Source organism: Trematomus bernacchii, unplaced genomic scaffold, assembly GCF_902827165.1.
Source record: "Trematomus bernacchii unplaced genomic scaffold, fTreBer1.1, whole genome shotgun sequence".
Classification (NCBI taxonomy): domain Eukaryota; kingdom Metazoa; phylum Chordata; class Actinopteri; order Perciformes; family Nototheniidae; genus Trematomus; species Trematomus bernacchii.
This window is the reverse complement of record NW_022987547.1, coordinates 1,699,867-1,720,962: the sequence shown is the minus strand read 5'-3', so window position 1 is coordinate 1,720,962 and position 21,096 is coordinate 1,699,867. Positions and strand designations below refer to the sequence as shown.

Genomic DNA, 21,096 nt, shown 5'->3' with positions numbered 1-21,096 from the left:
AAGAAACTACAAATTAGACTTAAAACAACTTGTTTCACAATGTTGCACTCCATGAGGAAATGCATCCCATTCCCAAGTTAGAGTTGCGGTTTTCACTAAACATGTTTTAGTTTAAATAGTTCTGCTTCCAGGAGGGGAGAGTACAGTCAGCGGTTCGGGGAATCTGGTGTGTAACAGCTGAGGGGAAGACATCATGCATCTTTGAATGTCAAAGAAGACCTTTTGCTCATCTCCTCCCACTCCTACATTAGACAGAGCCGCTCTTCTCAGAGAGCAGGCCGGCCTCCTCTGTGCTGACTCAGACTAATAACATGCCACGGTCAACACACAAACATGCAGAATACACTCTAGTACATACTATTTTAAAAGCAGCTTTAGAACACATACAGCTACCAAAGTATGTTGTGCCTCCATTGTTTCTACACCTCTCTTTCGTTGAGATATTTTAGCATACAACCGCAGATACACAGACATATGTTTCGCAGGTCAAAGTGTGAAGGAAAGAGATAGAAAGAACAATGGTGGTGTGTTCAGGGCCCGTCTGACCTTCAGCCCACCCACCGCTCGCTTCTCGTACTAGCTGCTGCCTGTGGGCGGCCGCTGCCCAATGCGCCTGCTTCGACCAGCGGCCTCCTGCCAGGCAAACACCGATATAGAGGCCCTGTGTGTGACACGTGTGTGTGCGTGCGCGTGTGTGCGTGTGCGTGTGCGTGTGTGTGTAAAATGCAAACACTCTCTTCCCACATTGCCAAATCTTGCAAACCAAACTGAGTGGTGTTCTACAAATTCTTCCATCACTTTTAGACTTAGTTTGGTATTTGCAATTCCTGCATTATGCTGTTTTATTTATAATTTTCTGAGTTTCAAAAGACTCCTGTTTGTGTTGATCAACCATAAATGTTCTGCTTTATGTTCACACATAAACATTCAGCCTGTAGCAGAGTGCAGTTAACTGTCTTTCTGCCTATTAAGATTACTGATTTACAAAATCTAACGTTTTTTAGAGGTTACTCACTAACTAAATCTGATTTACAGACGGTCTAAAAATAAGGGTTGTGGATGCTAAAAACACCAAGTGGGAAATTAGTGGCATCCTGGAATGTGTTTCTTTTTCTTTTCTTTTCGAACCCCTCCTCTGTGTATCCATGTTAGGGAGCATAGCTTCAGTAATTTTGATCTTCCTACCACCTTGCTGTGGAAAAATGCTGTCACTAGAAACACAGTGAGGTTTTGTGTTTGCATGTGTGTGTGTGCATGTGTGTGAGTCTGTGTGGAATGCATTTAGTGCCCACACAACCCTGGGGCCAGAAATATTGAGGATCCAAACTACATTTTTTAGGCTGTAACCACCCCTTAGTTAAAAGGAAACACAGTCACAGACCTAAAACCACAGTCATGAATAATAATGATAAACTGTAGATACAATGCCCAGTGAATCACTGCAGCCCTGACTCTGACTCAACAGTGCCTTCTGGAGAATGTATGTGTCTAAGGTACAAAAACAAACACAAGCTACAACCTAAAAAGCTCCAGTTTAGCTAAATGTAATGTTTTCTTTGAGGGATTGCTAAGTTACAAAAAAGTGAGGACTATTACTAGCCTGCCATTATAATAAAGTGTTTATACCAGCAGTTTCCTATGGGGGAGGGGCTACGTTTGACAGGTCTGTTAATGGCTCACTATAGCCTGTGGACGTCAAACACTAGGCTTCAGTCTGTCCACGTCTGACCTCATCTCGGCCCAGACGCTGCTTCTAACGCCGCCTTGAGTCAGTTTCTCTCCGTCTGTCTTTCACGCACATTGTTTATATGCCCCTAGATCTTCGCATATATCTAACTGCCTCTTTCTTTCTCTTTCGCTGTCTCATCTCTCCATCCGTCTTGTGAACACATCACTTGTGATTCGGCTGATTTGTAGCCTCTACCACAGCTGGCCTCTTCCTCATGCTGTTCACAGATCAGCACCTTCCACTCCTCTCTTGTTTCCCATACAACCCCCCCAAGGAAAAGTATAAACTGCAAATATTACAGAAAAGCTAACACACACACGGCCTTTTTTGATTCTCCAAAAAACAGTGCACCCATTGATTTCTTCCTGGAGCTATTGGCAAAATAAAACAACCTCAGTCTGCTTCAAACACTAGGAAATAAAACACACACACTCTCATAAAATGTTTACATGGAAACAGTGTTTGGGAGGGAGGAGGTATTTTTCCTGTTGCAGGTGGAAAACTACAATCGCACTGGGAATAGCTAGTGCTCTGCTGCCATGGCAACACATGGGTCTTTCCAAAACAATATCACGGGCAGGGTATCAGGGTTTCACGGTGTCAAGTGACGCTGACCGGTAGACGGGACTTCCTATATAATAGATAACTTTAGGCTTCAAAGACTGTACATCCAAGTTCTTCGCAACTCATTACTACTCCTGTGTGATGCTTGGTGAAGGGATATTTTGGTAAGTAATACAATTAGAAAGGAATAGACCGTACATGATAAGACTATTGCTTTGAGCCCAACTAAATTGAGCCTGAATCACAAAGTTAAAAAACCTTACCACTGAGTAATCATTATGTTGTTCTCTTTTATTTTATCAGATCGCAGTTCCTTTTGAGAAAATCCATATCACTGAAATATCTGTATAAAATAAATAAAAGTGAAAGTAAAATGTGCTGTTAGACCCTGCAGATAATTAGCTTAGCTTAGCTTAGTATAAAGCTTTTTCTTTTTTGAGAATTCCAATATAATTTAAATATCTGTATGGAAAATATGGAGTAAGACCTTGGCGATAATTAGTTTAGCTTAGTTTAAAGTCCAAACGCCGGGAGAACAGAGCCCCACCAGATGTTTCACCTGCTTCCAGTCTAAGCTAAGCTAATCCTCTGTAGCTCCATATTAGCATACACAAGAGAGGTTTCCATCTTTGTTTTTTACTTCCAACAAAAACAAATAGGCACATTCCTCAAAATGTCAAACCCAAGAAAACATATATATATATTCCTAAGTCAGCTAAGAACATTTATATTTAAACTGACAGCTAAATCTGACCTGCAAAAAGCGTCTCTCTTTTGTGTAAGTGCCTCATTAGCCGTTTCAAGTGTACAACAGTTTTAAGCACTACCGGGTGTCATCATTTTGAGAGGCCACACAGCAGACCCTCTGCCACTGTTCATTCTTTGTCCCATGCTACCTCCTCTCTGCCCTTTTTCTTTGACTGTGTCTCAGTCTTTCCTGTTTTTGCTCTCAGTCATAATGGATATAACATCTCCTGTATGAATGAGCTGCCCTCACTCTCTCACCCTCACAAATACAAGGAATTAAAAGGCTTCTCTGACAAAGGAAACAAGTGCTCTAGCAAAGGAGGCCTGAGACAAAAGAAAATGATGAAATGAGCCACCATTAAGGCGGAAATAATTATAACAACTACAATAATAAGTAAGAAAACGATGACTCGCAATAAAGAGAAAGAAGACAAAGACAATGCAATAGACAGACAGCCGTGAAATTGGAGAGACGGGGGAGTGACTCTCAGAGGAGGCATAAGATATCCTCGAAAGTGAGAGCTGCTTCTCCATCCCCCCCTCATGCTTTCCAAAGAGCATGGCCGTCATAAATCTGCCTCTGCTTCTGAGGCATTTATAGAAAGACGACTGTCACCCAAACAATATAGCCCCACCCCACACACACACACACACAAGTCACACTAACCCCACCCAGCCCCATAGGATCCTAATGTTACGCTACAACACACTCTCTTAATCTGGCTATTTGATGAGAGGAGTCTGTAATCAGAGATCGAATGGTGTGTTTTAATGGCTTCCCCCTCATTAAATCTAATTCATAAACACTGTGTTGGATTTGGAAGGGCTTAGCTTTTTATAGAGGCCAAGTCTGGATACTTGAGATAAATAAGATGCCCCCCATCTCCAAAATGCACCTCAGAAATGGTGTAAAATACATATGCTTGGCTGTACTGCACACCATGACGGAAAGGGAAGTGGGGGGCTGCAAGGAGAGGAAACAATTGACAGAAAGCGCCCCTTCCCCTGAGTTCCTACTTCCCCTTAAATATCCAATTTAGAGACAATTTAGCTCCAACGAGAGGGGGCTGGTAGGCGAGAGAAAGTGGGAGGCTGTGGAAATGAAAGTGAAGGCTCAGCTACAGCGTCGCTGGGGGGGACAGACATGCCGTCAAATGAACAGCCTTTCACTCATAATCCTCCTGCGAATGCACTGGCACTTGACAGCAGTTAATTTGATAAATGCCACTATCTTGTCATTAGAGGGCAGAAGATGCAAAGTGTGTCAAATTAAACTGGTGACTGTATTCCTGAAAGTCCTCAATATCTGCAAGTTAGGCAGTAAAATCTGGAGGTGTGGCTTAGGAAGATGCGACTATCTGGGGACAGTTTAAATATAAATTCTTCACTTTCACACGAGGTCACCACTGGCACTTTGCATGCCTCATATAAACCATTAAATGTAACTAGGTGGGGACTCTCACAAGATAGATATGAACCCTAAAGTATTCTTCAAAGAATTGCCGTGAAGGATGCTTTGGAATAAGCAAAGCGTGTATTTGGCTAAATAAACCACTCCCGCAGAGGCAATGTGTCCCTGAAAGCTCTTCTGATTTAATGAATTTATTTTTGAATTTCTACCGCTCCTTTGAGAGGACCACACATTCCCTATGTAACACAATAACTCTCCTCATCTTATTTACAATCGAATCACCTTATTGCTAGTGAATTCCTTGTTCCCACTTGAATTATCAACATTACTCGACTTGAGAAATCATAATAAACCAATTTGTTTCCTGGAGGAAATCTCTTTGCCTCAGCGTTGATAATCTCTGCGGATACAACCCAGCAGCAGATGCCGACGGTTTCGGTTAGAAAGCTGGGACGATCGCCAAATTGAGAAAAGAATGCTACTTTTTTCAAAACGAACATCGCCACCTGCAGTGATGTAATTGTCCCTTTTTCTCAGGATGGAGGAATGACAGGCAGAACGCGGATGACAGAAAAAGGATACAAAGGACAAAAGACATGGCATGAAGTCATAGTTCAGGAGAAGATATGAGCAGAAGTATTTGTTTGTGTATAGCATGCAGTGGTGCTGGTTTTACCGTGTGGCTTCACAATGTTTGTGCTACAACCCTTTTTATACATTTGATTATGTGTGGTTTTGTGCGTTTCCTAAACTACTCATGGGGACAGATGCTTGTCAATGTTTCTCTATGCCATAAATATCTGCCAAAGAGAAAGAAACAGTGGCAGATATGACAGCTGCGAGTGCTGATGAGTTACATTCACCTGCAATATCGCCTGTGGCTGCCCATATGCTGCTTACTTGGATTCAAAAGAAAACACCACTAATGTAGGAGAAGCAGTTGTAGTACACAATGTAAAAGTCAAAGTCTTTAAGGCCTTTTGTAGTTTTAGAAGGGGCTGTACAAAAATGACACATTGTCTTAAGTGGTGTAATTTGAGTCAGTGTTGGGACAATTATGAAGGATACTGACTCTTAATTACTACAACTAGTGCCAATCATGTTTCCCGAGTCTTTCATGGTAATTCATGTCAAAGAGACATCAGCAAAGTGAAAGTCGAACTTTACTTAATCTTAAATAGAAGCATGTATGGTGCCATAACAAGAGTTTAGTGCAGCAAGTTAAGATTTATTTTATGTTTGTCCAAAAAACAGTAAAAGAAATATGATTTTTAATTCTATAATACAGAGAAAAAGCTAATCATTTCTGTGTTTCATGAGCCTCATTTTTATAGAGTTTTCAGGCAAGGGATGCTGCCTTGGCATTCTGCATCACTGTCACAAGACGAGTGTGATATATAGGAAAGTAGAAATACATGGAGACATGGAAAGTAACAGAAAATGATTTGATAAAAAGGAAGAAGGATGAGAAGAGACAGAGAGAACAAGACAAAAGTTGACAGGCAGGCAGGCAGGTGGCAGATTAATACAAAGGATAAGGACCCAAACACAAAAATAAACATAAGTAGAACGAAAGACGTGGACACAAAGATAAATAACAACACACGGCTGTGTCATTTCTTCTACGTTGTGTCAACTTCCCTCTGCACCGAGTGTTTTACATCCTCCTCTGTACCCACTTCTCTCCTTCTCTCTGTCTCCTTCTACATCTTTTCTCTCTCTCTCTTCTTCCTGCCGTCGCTGCCTTTGATCACACACGACTTCCAGGAGAGCGCTCTACCGTCTCGGCGGACACATGCTCAACCACACACATCACTCTCCCCTCATCCTGCCAGACAAACCTTTGATTCGTAAAGCGCCTGTCGTGTCTTTTCTGTCAACTGCTAAAGTCATTAGGAAAGAGACTCATTACCCCGTCCCCCGAAGCATTATGGGGGAAATAAGCGTTCAAATTGCTGCAAAATCACACAGAGACTCTGATTAATAATACAGCATGCTAAATTAGCAGCTCAGCACTCATTAGACTGCGCTTTTCTACAGGCAAAGATGGTTATGTGTGATGAAGAATAGACTAGGCTTTTAGGATGGTAGACTAAGTGAATACAACATTTAGGATCTTTAATGGTATCTACAGTATGTGTATGGTCTTCAGGGTAAATACAATAATACCACATTTATATCTGCTCTTTCGTTTCCATTCAGCTTTTAGGAGCTTTCTTTTGCTTTTTTTCTAAATACTACCTTTCCTTTCTGCTCTCCTCTTTCACGTTGGCCCTTGCAGGAGCCAGTTTGCGATCTCACCGCGGCGGTAAATCTTGAGGGCAGATCCAAGCCCTCCGACACTCTACTTAATGCATCATGAGCACCGCAGCAATTGCGTGTGTTTCAGCGTTGGCGGAGAGCAGCCTCATTAATTTATCTGCTCTGAAGCTGGCACTTAAACCTCCATTGCTATTTGCAAAACACTTTGCGGACAATCATAAGTAATGTGTGGGTTTTAAATGCTCTAATGCGCTTGATTAAAATAGAATGAATGGGACTGATAGGAATGCTATTTCTTTTAGTTTGACACAGTTGTTGGACTTGGTTTAAAGATGCTAACAAATGACCCAATAGAAAGGAGTATGACTGATATAGTTCATTAAGATGTGGTTTGTAGAATGAGAAACAAACAAAAAAGAACACATCGACAACTGTTTTTACATCTGGTCATGAATCTACTCGTAAAAGAAGCTAGAAATGTGTGGCGAAACAAACGGCGGTTAAACTGTCTAGAAATTGGGCTCATTAAGACCTGAAGAACTAAGATTTTAGACATCAATGTATTTGCCTTTTTGTAATGCAATTACTTGTATTTAAAAGGCAATAAGCTAATATTGAAGAACAAAATAAGTTGGCAGATCAATTTAGTTTAAACTAATATTTACAACAATTCCAGATGTTCTTAATTTCCCTGACTTTGAAACTGCAAACTTGTACTGTTTGAGTAGTCTAAAAGCAATGTTTTGGTATAACTAGTAGCTAATGGGTGCTTGTTTTACCATATAAGATAACACCTGACTTCTAAGACATGATATTTCAGTGCAAATTAGGTCACATTATGACTTGAAAGTCTACTACAGCAACGCTAGCAGCTCTTTTAGGCTGTAATTTGGTGCAGCGTTGCTCTGAGCTAAATGCTAATGTCAGAATGCTAACATGCTTAAAATACCCTGCTGTTAACGTTATGATAACATTATACTGTTTGACAAATATAATGTTCACAAGTACACAAGTATTGCTCAGCAAGAGTACTGATTGTAATCTTCAATTGCCAAACTGTTAGTGGCACTTTAGGAAATATCCTCTGGGGACAACAGATACTGTAGATTGACTGCAAACCAATGCCGTCCAGAGAGAGACAACTTACGAATATCCCATATAACAAACTATTCCTCACACAATCACAGGTGTTAAGTGTTTTCATGTGTCTGTTGCTGGAGGCTGCACTCAATGCCCCGAGCAGAGCAAAGGTTGGAGGTTAGAGGTTAATGCATTGGAGGAGCGGGGACAAAGGTCACATGGGTTTTGTGTTACCATGTGTTCATATGTAGGTGTTGGTGTATCCATGTATGCCTCAAGCGGGGGAGCTGAAAGCCAATTAACTAACAGTATTACTGCTTCAATCAATACAATCACTAGCTTGGGAATGAACACTGGGCCTTATCAGCTATTTACAACACATACCTCCCTTTAAGAATAATGTCACATCTTGAAAACATGGACACAACTGATCCAAATTGGCTTTAACCTGTTAACCCCTGAGCCTGTTTTTCAGGTCTCATGCTCGAAAATGACATTCCCAAAACAAATGACTATATCTTCACTTCTAAAAGCGGTAAATTATGAATCTTTTTTCTCAAAGCAATGATAAACCTGTGAGTCAGAATCAATATAGATGTATTTTTATTTTAAAGTAATAATTCAGATTGAACATAGTAAAAAAAATGTAAATTATAGTGTCCGTCCAAAAAAAAAAACATTACTTCAAGTGAAAACCACCCTTGAATGATGGGATCGGATACTGAAAGCTTTAGGAATCCAAACTATAACATATAATAAGTACCCTGTATCAAGATTGATGCAAAACAAGTGACATTTGACCTTTTTAGAGAGATTTAGAAAAATAAAACCACCTCTGGGGTCATTTGGGTGTATTTGTGTATCCTAAATCCATCTACACGTTACCATGAGGAGTGAGAGTGATGCGCACCCAGTTTGCCCAAACCGAAAGCTATGTTACGCTCTGAAAACTATGCTTTTTGCCATAAATACAAAGATGGATTATCAGTAATCATTTCAAAGTGACACAGAGACATTGGATTAACCTTCAGCAGCGTTGTATGTGTTTTAATGCCATTGAACACAACTTTTGATCAGAAAACAGCAACAGTAAGACTTATTTTCCGTTTTAGTGTGATGTCTGGGTTTGCTTCCCCTGCATCGCTCAGTGATGATACTTATACCCCTAGAATCTGTGGATTCGCGGGGGCGGGGGCTGCCGGGCTTAACAGGTTAAACAACTGAACAACCAACCAATCAGTTATAAAATTATGACTACATTGATTAAAATATACAACTAAATCCATATGTCTTTTTCAGTTCTTTAATATGGATAGAGTGATACAGAAATTGTGTGTCATTTTGTGAAAGTGTTGGGGATTGTTTGTTTTCCATAAATTCTTCCAGACAGAAGTCAATTACTCGTAGTACTTACTTATAGTAGTAAGTAGTAGTCTTACATTTTAAACACACTACATTTTCTAAGTATCATCGGTCTATTGATCTCATCAGGAAAACCATTCTCCAATTTTCATTTGGCTCCGTTTCAGCTGAGCACTGAGAGAAATGACAACTCAAGTCTGGTCCTGTTTCACTTTATCCAGTCTGACAGTGCCTTATGAAAACAGAAAAAGTTCTGAGTGATTGTTCTACAATGACTGACGTGTGATAGAAGATTTGACACTTTAAAGTTGTCATTGATGAATGATGGGTGCACCACAACTCCTCCTCCATTTGGATTTAATTAGAGGCTCAATGCTGACAGTTGGCAAAGAAGAATGATTGAGTAATAATCTATGACAGGCCATGATATTCCTCAAATAAGAAAGGTAAATTATCTGCCACAGATATTCAACCGGGGTCTAAATACTATTGACGCGTCTTTTTAGTTGAGTTGCACCACATATTTTCAGATCCACACACATGTAATACTACTATTAGTCCTATTACTACAACTGACTGTGCTACTTGGACTTCTATTTGGTCTACTAGGTTACTGTACTTAGAAATTAGACCTTACACGAAGAATTTGTGGTGGTGGAAATAAGGTACATTCACATTTATGTATTCTTTACAATTAGCATGAGCTTGTACTTTACTTCCTATTGTTTGCAACTATATACTCCACAACCTTTCACACCCACATGTTCCTCTTACTTGAAAGATCCGAGTACACATTCCACCATGTAGAAGAAGAAACTCTACAAGAGCTGTGTTGGTTATGTGTGCTCATGCATAACCCTAACCCTTTCTTTTACTAACTGCACTTATACACAGTGGTTGTGAGTTTTATGGTTATGGGATTCTGTTATATGTACTGCTAAGGTGGTGCAGAGCGGCTAATGGGAGTACAGTCTGGCAGCATATTAAACACTAAACTAGCATCACCTCGTTGGAGGGTGTGGCTACCTCCACATACTGCGAGAAGCTTGGTGGTTGTCTAAGTGTAAAGACATGGCAACGCTATAATCACTTTTTAGGTTTTGTGTGCTACCGTAGCATGTTAAGAGTTTCAAAATGGTGTAAAGCTCCACCTACGATGTGCTGCCGCCTTCTCTCCAGACTGAGACAAAGCTATAAAATCCTTGGTGAAGACGTAATGAAGGAAAGTGCAAATGGCTTGTGTTCTTCCAAGCATGCTGCTTGAAACCGCATCCAATTATTTAATGTACTTCATACAGTAGGTCGACCTTCAATAAGTTCCATTACTCCGTCTCCAAGGCACATCACATCATCCCCATTACAATCCCACAGGTCCTGTAATGCAGGTAATGTTGCTGAGAGGGTCTCTAAGAAACCATGTCAAACCATCAGGACTACTGCTAAAGCTTCCTGCCAACAACGAAACATTTGCCTCTTGATGATATAGTTCACATAAATTGATATGGACGATACAAAGCCTTTTTCATATTTAAATATCATATCCAAACATGATTATGTCAAGCATGACCGTCGACAGCAACATGTGATGTACAGTAAGATGATGATTTAATCTGCTTGTTTGAGACGCAGCAGGATATCATTCAAATCGTTATTAGTATTAGTATATTATTAGTAAACACTTATTTAGACTAAGTGTATTTGGATTGTGTATCTGATGGGAGGGGTGGGATTGCTCAAAGCTCAGTTATTATTTTAATATGATTTTGTGTATTTCCCTGCAACTTGTACAATATGAAATTGCTTAGTTCCCATTTAGTTGCCGTCAAGTGGGAACTAAGTATTTTTTTATTAAAGCTTTTGTGTTTCTCTTTGTTTCCTATGATACTGATATGATTGGCTGTGAATAAGAAAATATGAAGGACAGACCATCTACAGTATTTCTGTTTTTGTTTTGTTTTTTAGAAAGGGGCAGGTAATATAAGATTGTTTTCTTCTCCCTGCTCCTTTCCTGGTATGGTGTGTTTATAGAGACATTTGTAAATAATTGTTATACATTAAGTTGTGCATACCATGAACGGAACAAATAAAAATGAAATGAAATACCTTTTGAATAAACATTTATTTTATATAATGTAATAAACCCAAAATGCTAAAAAAAAATATGCACTTTTTGGCAATTCAAATAAAATCATATCAAATCAGCAAACAACCTGAAAAGATAATTTCTGATTTCCCTGCCAAACAACCCCCTACTTTAGAGAGACTTTTATCATCAATCAGTGATATTTCCCGATCCAGCCTGAAAATGCCACAATGGCTGTACTGTACCTCACCCTGTCGCCTCTCCCACGGCTCCCGGCTCAGACGCGACGGCCTGCGGCGGCGCTTATCGTCGGCAGACAGCAGAACGAGCACAAAGGCCCCGATCTGCCTAATCTCTGGTCAAACACAAGCAGCAGCATCATCGCTGCTCAGGGCCATAAACTGCTGCTTTATGCCGGAGCTGTTCAGGGGACACGCGTTAGGACTTTGCTAAACGGACCGAAGAGATTTGCCAAAGCACATCTCCAGGGGAACCGTTGCCTTGGTTACCACCGCCAACAGGAAGAGCATTTCAATTCTGATTAGGTAACCTGTCAAGATGTCGAGGAGGCTTTTTATTCATGCTACTCAGGATGTTTAAGCAGAAGGAATTAGAAGTCCCAAGTGAATATGAAATGATTTGTTGGTTTTTCTTCAAATTAGGAGTAAAACCCCAAAGAAAGACAGATGTTTGCCCCACAGACACTTTAAAAACACTTCACAAGGATCTAACGTGCATCTGCTGGCCTTATCATTTTAGTCATGATATCAAACCAAGCAGCTTTACTGCTTGGTTTGATGTGTTAAGGTAAACAAGCAACCTGCAAAATATAGAACAGGAGGTAAACAAATTGTAAGATCAATTTTATTATCATTTCATTTCTAACCCGATCTCTTGTTTGCCATATAATTTCTGTGGCCTCCATCTCTTCTTCTCCAATCTTTTCCTCCCTCATCTCTCCTTCCCCCTCTTTAAACTGGCATCGGGCCAGTTTGACTGTCTGCCACTTTCAAGGGTCCCAGAAGCATCAATTACCTGAACCCAGCACTCACAATATTCCCATAATGGCTCTAAAACCTACCCATACACACACACAATTACAAAAGACATAGTATGGGATCAAACACACACTCGTGAGATACTATTCAAAAACCTAGACTCTCAGCCTTTCTCTGTTCATGTGTATGCACTCACTCACACGCGCATTTTCACCAAATGAGGACACTGAATAATTAGCAAGATGAAAAAGCCAACACAGAGAGTCATTTCAATTATCTCTACTCCTCTGGCTGTCTGGCTGCTGTCTCTTGAAGGTTATGGGCTCAGCTCACCACCGTCTCCTCTGGGACTTAGTCATGAGGAACCAGTTTGCTATTTGACTCCCCTCCACACAGGACCCCCATCTCATCACTGTGATGAAAAACCACTTTGTCTCCATCCCACCTTGCCTGTCTGGACTGGGGAAAACAATTCCTATTACGGTGGTTTTATTAATGATTTTTGATAAATTCCATAGTATACTAATGAACCAACAATGGCTCGCAGCCAAACCAACTGCCTGGCATTTCTTGTCTCTTAAAGGCTACATTTTGATATGATAAAGAGGGATTTGAAACGGCGCAAACCCCGTATACACCCCTCACTCCCACTACTAGATCCTACCAGGTATTTATTGGATGCGTACAGCCCAGGCCTGGTCTCCTTGGCAACAGGACGTAGCAGGGAGACATAGGAAGCTGTGGGTAGACCTGAGTGTGTGTGCGTGTGCGTGTGTGTGTGTGTGTGTGTGTGTGTGTGTGTGTGTGTGTGTGTGTGTGTGTGTGTGTGTGTTGTTTATCTGTTTCCCTCTGGAAACAAATGCAAGCACAACATCCTCCATGTCTCTGCTGCAAGGACACAACTCAAAATAACCCAATGCCACTCTGACCGTCAACACCTACACACAAACACAAGCTGATATAGGAAATATGTTGAAAACAGGAAAACAAACAGCACAAATAGATAGATGCAATGATATGAACATGGCTAGGCACATAGATGCTTGCCGCTACCGATAACTGCAGAGCCCTTTTTATGGCAGGATCATACATTTATGCAAAGTGCTTAAAATATCTGTTATGCAATAAATGCGTGGATACAACAAGCTATGGACAAAAAACGGCAGAAAATGAATTACTGTAGGAGATTGCTTTAAGAGAGGACCACCAGTTTCCATTAATCCAACAGACCATCAAATATCCAACCATCCATGTTATTTAATCATTTAATTAGTCTGACATTAATTCATTACGACACAAAATAAAGGTAAATTGCTCCACCAGCAGTTAATTTTGTGAAACCACAGTAGAAGTGGGCATTCCACATGCCTTTATAAACAGATAAATAAACAATGATATGTTAGTAAATGCATGGTGCTGAAAAGAATCTGCTTCTGCTGAGCTTTTGTGCAATTACCTCCTCAGTCTAAAATAGCAGTATGTGAGTAGGAGAGGGCATGACCCTTAGCTAGGCATGGAGTCTATGGCATTTTCTTTTACACACAGCTCTCAGCAAACATGCGGTTTGAGCTTTTCCTACACTTTGAACACACTTTTTCCACAGAGACAGCGCAAGAGAGATATGGTCAGTGTTAAAAGGTTAGAAACTGGAGAAGAGAAGAGTGTTGCTTGTTGCATATATGGGAGGGAAAAGAACACCAAGCCTGGACATCAAGTGTAAACGGTCTCTGTAAGAGTTGCTCATGTTATCTGCTTCTTTCTAAATCGTGAGCACAACTCAAGACAGAAAAAGGTGACAGAAAAAACAAGGAACGGGGGTAGACAGTAAGTTAGTGAGAGGAAAGCAGAGATGAGACGAGATAGCAGCCTCTCAGAAGCATTAAATACTTGGAGAGAGACGGGGAGGCAGGCAGTGTGAATTAGACTCTTTCTTCTCTGGCGCCTCCAGGGAGGAATGATATATTCAATTTGGGTTAAAAGAATGCGTTTAGAAACACTACGGCGGCCCGGAGTGTATGAGAGACACACATTGGAGGATTAATGCCTTTTCTGTGTTTCTCTGCGTGACGGTAATTGAGAGATTCAGGAACGGAGCTTTTACTGAGTCAGATCAAGGCTACAAGCTGTCAATGGGAACTACAAACATGGCCATGAGGGCAGCTTTCTGTCACTCAAAAACTGCTAAAAAAAGAACAATCAAGAGGCCATGTTCCCTCTATGGCTTTGTCTCCTCTTTATTTCTTCATTTTCACTTCTGATTCTCTCCTTCTTTTACATTTTCGTTCACATCTCTGCGTTTCTCAGACCTCCTCTCATCTTCTCGTCCAATCATTTCATTGCTCCCCTCCTCCCTCTTTCTCTCCAGGGTGCTGACTGACTATGGGGTGCCAGTTACATGAGTAGCTTGGGTAACATTAGCCTGCTTATGTAACTAGAGACTACACACAGGAGAGGGCATGGCACTGCAGGTTGTAGGGATGCTCATATGTATGCATGGGTGTACGCCCACGGGTGTAACTTTAGTACATTAAGAGAGAGCAGCAGAGTACAAAATAACTTTTAGAGCGTCGATTCCAACAGGAATCAAAAAGCTAATATTGGTTTCACTCAACTGTAACAGATGTTTTGACTCAAAATTCAAAAACAAGCACTCACTTTGTGATGTAACTTGATTCTGTATAACTAAATTGAGATTAAATAAAACCAAACTTCCTGGTTCTCTTCCAGAAGTAAGCTTTGAAACTTTAAAAATAAAATGTACCAAAAAGATATGTGTTTGCTTAACCACATGCCATGCATAGCAATCAATATGTATAGCCGGGATTTCAAATAACAAAGATGTTAAACTGTTAAAAACGAAATATTTGTGTTTTTCAGCAGCATTCAAGCTCAGGACCATCACATGTTAGATATAGGAGAATAATGGGAAAGGGCAAGTAGATGATTACTATACAAAATAAATGAGAGTGTGATTGGATCACTGATAAAGGTTCAATGCTTACAAATGTACTGCTGTTTGACAATTCAAATTCTATTTTTATAATGAACTGATAAAAGAAATGACCAGAAGTATGTTATACACATCCGGACTTTATCTTCATATCATGATTTGTCAAGCCTGTCATTTCAAAGTCTGCTACCAACCCAGAGAATAAGGTAAAGTACCAGTGTGGCTGCTGAGCTGAGCTAATAATACATACATCATGACTGTATGACACAATAAGGGGAAACGTGATGAAAGCACAGCAGGTCCTCGCAAGGATTCAAGCAGAGCCAGATTTCCCCGTGGAGTGTGGGTGTCCTCAAACTGTGGAAACGACCTCCTTTGGTGTTATGTGTGAGTGTGTGAGTGTGTGTGTGTGTACAAAGTGACTGGGAGGGCCGAGCAGGTGGGGGGTGGGGCAGCTGCTGGTGGTGGAAATGGTGCACAGCAGCAGCACTGCGCAGTTTCTCCACCACTACACAGATGTGCAAAAAGCCGCAGTCCCACATGCTTATTACCTACCAAGGACATAGGAGCCACACACACACACACGGGAACACATGCCTGCGCAAACATGACCTCATATAGCAAAATGCACCACAAGGACACATGAATACCATCCATCAACACTGAGCAACTGTACTCCACACACACTCCAGATGTGCATGTTTTGAACAACAACATTAAATGGCGACTTCCTCATCAACGCGCAGACACACGATGACATTAAACTCCATCTGACCTAAAAAAGAACACAGACAGAGATGATCAGAACGTGTGGAACTACAGCGGAGGAACAAAGGAGTCATTTTTGTCATCATCCCTCAGAGGCGTGTGTGTGACAATGAATCAGGCCTGTCTCACCAGCAAGTGTGTGTGTGTGTGTGTGTGTGTGTGTGTGTGTGTGTGTGTGTGTGTGTGTGTGTGTGTGTGTGTGTGTGTGTGTGTGTGTGTGTGTGTGTGTGTGTGTGTGTTCTAATTCTGTCCAATGCAGAGAAAAAAACTGTTAACACTGCTTCTTTAACTTAATGTCCTGCTGCCCTTGATCCAAAGTCCTCCGTCTGAAACACTTGATTCAGCTTTTACTCCAAAAACTGCCAGATAACGACAAAATACAGACTGAGACTCAGGTACAGAGTATATAAAAAGTGAACCTTTCAGGGTACAGAATGTAGTGCCGGTCTGATGAATTAGACTTCATTAATTGAAGCAAGGTGTGATGCAAAGTCTGTGGATTTGTTTAACACACATTTATTTCTGGCTGGATTGAATTCCAATGTGACCCAGACAGTCTCTGAAAGGGGTCTGGCACATCTGATCACATTCAAGGTGTGAAATTACACATTACTCCTTTCCCAGATACAAGCTCCTTTCTCTAAATGCATTCAGATTTTGTATTTATAAAATGTTCTTAGCCAAGGTCTGTTGGAGAGTTTCCTGAAAAAAACTTTCATTGTCATTTCCTGACAGCAAGCAAACACTTAATTTTCTAGTGAAACTTTTGATCACCACTGAACCATCTGTTCCCATGTAAATCATAAAGCACAGCCTGAGAGAATGACAGAAGTAGGGTAACAGAAAGATATGAAAACTAAGAGTAACCTAGACACAGTGGTAGAGAGAGAAAGCCAAGAAGCTTTTTGACTGTCCTTCATCTCCGCTGTGTGAGTGTGCGCCTGAACACACAGTAAGAGTGAATGATGACACTGATAATAAGGATGATGATGAGGCAAATCATGATGCAACCGAGCAACAGCATCACATCACTTTGATTAGACTAGCCAGCTGTTAATTAAAGAGAAGCTGGACTCAGTGCCTCCCATGTGGTTTTCAGTGGCACTGGAGCGAAAGGACACAGAGGGGGGAAAATTACTGTTTTATGGATGGGTGAACAGATGCACAAATGGGTGAATGGACGGTATAAATAAAAACAAGGTTAATTGCTGGGGCGATTACAATGTGTGTTCTTCGGGTCAAGTCGGAAAGTAGCACAGAGAAATGGATCCTCACTTGCTAATTGATGAAAAGTTAGCCAGCCAGCAGCATGCTTACATTTGTCAGTCACAATAGCTCTCTCAGCTTTTTTACCGTTTTCTCTGTACAGAACCATTTACTTGTACCATCTACAATGCTTTCTGCTTCACTTAGCATCTCTGCATATCATTTAAAAATGTCAAGGATTAAATATGACATTATAAAACCATGGACTCGCAGTGTTCATTATTTTAAATCAGTGTTATGCTAAAGTTCAGAACTTCCGGTCATTGCCCTTTGACTGTACTGTAGTTCCCTTACTAAAACACGGTTTACAGATGATTGCCAAGCTGACAACAATACTCATTGCATTAAGATATGATGAGATCCAAACACAAATCAGGCTCAGATTTAAAAATACATGTGTGACACAGAGAAAAACATTCAACAGTCACACATCAACACGGGCTGATGCACAAAGGCAAACAAACAAGATACACAAACACACAGGGGAACAGAGCAGAGGAGAGAAGAGTACACAACAGCATTAGTGTATTTTTAGCTTCTTCTCAAAGCTACAAGGTCTAAGATTCTTCACAATTGTATTTTTGCCTGATGCAGAATTGATTTCTCGAGTCCAACAAAATATGTTTTTATGGCAACAAAGCAAGAGTACATATTTGCGTTTACTGCATTCAACCATTTGCTTGTTTTTATGCTTAAAAGGGCTCACCTATGCACATTTTCAGGTTCATATTTGTATACTGCGACTGCTTTAATGTTCAAAAATGTTCATACTGCCTTTGCTGCAGCACCTCTTTTCACCCTCTGTCTGAAACCAGAGCCCAATCTGCTCTGATTGGTTAGCCGGCCGGCTCTTTTGTAAATGGTTAACCGCTTAGAGATGTCCTGCTCCTTAGCCTATCACATACAATGTGTTGGAGCGCTAGCGAGTTACGTATTGATGTCACTACGGAAGTAAAGAAATAAGTACAATCCAGGCGTTTCAGGCAGAGGCTGAGTTTGTGGGAGAGAAACTCCCTTTGGCATGAACTTTGGGATTTAAGCCTTTGCAAACCATTTATATGCACAAAGACCAATATAACACAGTACAGGAAAGGGACAATCCAAAAAAGCCTAATAGGGCCCCTTTAACTTTGTCATTTGAACCCTTTCTGACTAAACCTGCTCTCACAGCTCACAGATAAGTAAGAATGCCGTAAAACAGGCACAGCAAGTCTCAAAACAGAAGAAGCTGATTTTAAAACAAAAACAGAGTAAACAGCTTGCAGCCATATTGTTATATTTGTCAAATAAGATTGATTAATAGCAGGCACATACGTTGGAAAGTCAAGAGACAACAGAGCAGAATATAGAGAGTTAAGTAGTCCATTAAAGTAAACAGGCTAGAAATAGAGCTAAAACCTCAACAACAAAACTCAAATTAAAGTGAGTCTCCCAAAAGGTTCTCAGCTTGACTCCACAGAGACACAAATGCAACTATTCCCCTGTGGGCGTTGTGCGCTCCACTAATCTGCCCGCCAGTCTGAATGATGGAGAGAGGAAGGAGAAGAAGAGTGTGTGCATGTTTATGTTGTGGCTACATTCATGTGAAGCCGTATTCTGGGTATGACTATGTTTGTCCAGGTTATTTATGTGATTGTTAATATGGAATCTGTCATATTGTCAGCCTCTGTTCAAATGGGCGTTCACATCACCATGCTGCTGAAATAAACACACACGCACACACAATGCACAGACACACAGATGAGGCTCGCTGGGTGGTAAGCAGGGCAGTAGAGTGACAAGATAGCGCTGAATGCATGATGTTATGAATAGAACTGACTAAACGTAAAATACTTCTCCATTGTTCTCTATAATAAGAGCTTACTGAACAGTGGAGTTCTCACCATGTGCTTTGTGGTGTAAGAATAAATACAGGACAGGTTGCACGTGAGAGTCACATAAATCTACATCGCCCAAAGAGTTAATTTGTAGGTATAAATCAGTTTCTTTAAAAGTAAAAAAAGAACAAACGTGCAGTTTTTGAATTCAGACGAATCCTGAAATGTAGTTACCACTAAATACAAGTCTGGGTAACTGTACTAATAATTCAAAGAAAAAAAAAAGAGTATTTGGCATTTAAAATAGGATAAATGACTGCTTCCATCTTTAGCTGGGTATAACATGTTGTTAACCTTTTCAGGAAAACATAAGATAAACCCTCAGCAGAGAGACACAATGAGTCATAACATAAGATGTATTGTGTCTGAGATAATATGACTCCTACACATACTCATGCAGACAAACACAAACCACTACTGAAGCCACACAAGCAGCTTGGATTTGACACTGTATGCTTTGATGATTATTTAAAACTTTCAAGAAGCCTTTTGTCCACTTTGTGTGTGCTTTAGGGTATCTTCCCTATTATCACATACTGTATGAACGACACACTACAAAGAGGGCACTTGTGAACTGGTGTTAGAATCTGTAATTACATTTCAAAGTATGCATCACAGAACACTGGACCACCAGTATGCTCCCACAAATGACCATCTGAATGCACAATGTAGGGAAATGTAGTCACACACACAGGAGCATTTCACAAAGAGAAACACACCAGACACAAACTCCCTAATTTGTCTCTGCTGTACATGAATATTTCAAGATAGGAAACCAAAAAAAACACCAATGATTTTGTGGTCAGCCTGTTGGTTAGTATTCATCCAGAAAGCAAAACCACATACTCTCTCTAATGTCTGATTCATCAGCATGTCACTTGCATGTGTGCTCCTTATCTGCCAACAAGAGCCGTCTTCATATAACACTACAGGAGACCTGTCTTACTGACAATAAGCAGAAACAGATAGCATGGAGCGTCTGTTAGGATATCAGTGGGACACAAAGGCCAGGCCCATACACACATACACACACACACACACACATCACAAGTCAGTGTGAGAGAGGAGGGGTCTGACCCAAATCCTGCACGTCCACCTTGAAGTGTTTGTGTCTTTAGACATGTCAGACAGGCTGTGTAAGGAAACTTTCAGGGAAGCACCGGTTCAACTATGCGCATGGAAACAATTAACCCAAATTAGTGACAGAAGTTTAAGGACATGCAGTATTTATACTTGTGGTTTTGTGAGTAACACTTCTGTCTCAGAGCGCTACAAAGACTAGCCAAGCACACTACAACACTACTACACAGCAGGCAACGATGATACAAATGTTAAACACAATACAAATCATCATCATCATCAGACCCACACAGGCATTAATATTGTTTATTTTCTATGAACTTCACATATGATGGAAGAAACAATGTTCATATTATTGTTATCAAGTCCTGCATTCCAATGTTTACTTATGATAAGGTAAAGGAGTATTATCTCATTAAATGTGACTCACTTGTAATTGAAAAAAGTGTCTGGGGTTTACACATATTACAGTATTGAATCACTATTATTACTGATGCATTATATTGCAGGAAGCATTGTAATGTTGCAACATGTGGAGCTAATCATTGCCTTTGCCAAGGAGGTAATGTTTTGGGCTCAGTTTGTGGATTTTCTTATTCATGGACCTCATTGGACCCATTACATTTAGTAAAAGCTCTGAATGCTGGGCCGGATATTATTTATAACCTATGGAAAGGGGCTTGGCGGAGGTCCACATTATGGGTAGTTAAATCTATTGTGGAAATAATAAATTAAGCTCAAGTACCTGAAAACTGACCTTAAGTGCAATTATTAAGTCCTCCATCCTTCTCGCAACCACTTCTAGGCACTTCAATTGGATATAAGTCGACAGGCACACACAAACTGACACATAGTTGTCAGTGCACTCAGCAAAACATTTGAGCGATCACACACCCTGTTCGGCTACGCTGGCCAAAGT

The 21,096-nt window shown here is 40.6% G+C and overlaps 1 protein-coding gene across 1 annotated transcript in view; it reads right to left on the bottom strand.

The window, feature by feature from the left end:
• The window catches only part of bcr (BCR activator of RhoGEF and GTPase), an 86,540-nt gene that overhangs the window by 41,523 nt on the left and 23,921 nt on the right, over positions 1 to 21,096 (bottom strand). The gene's annotated exons all lie outside the window — the stretch shown is intronic.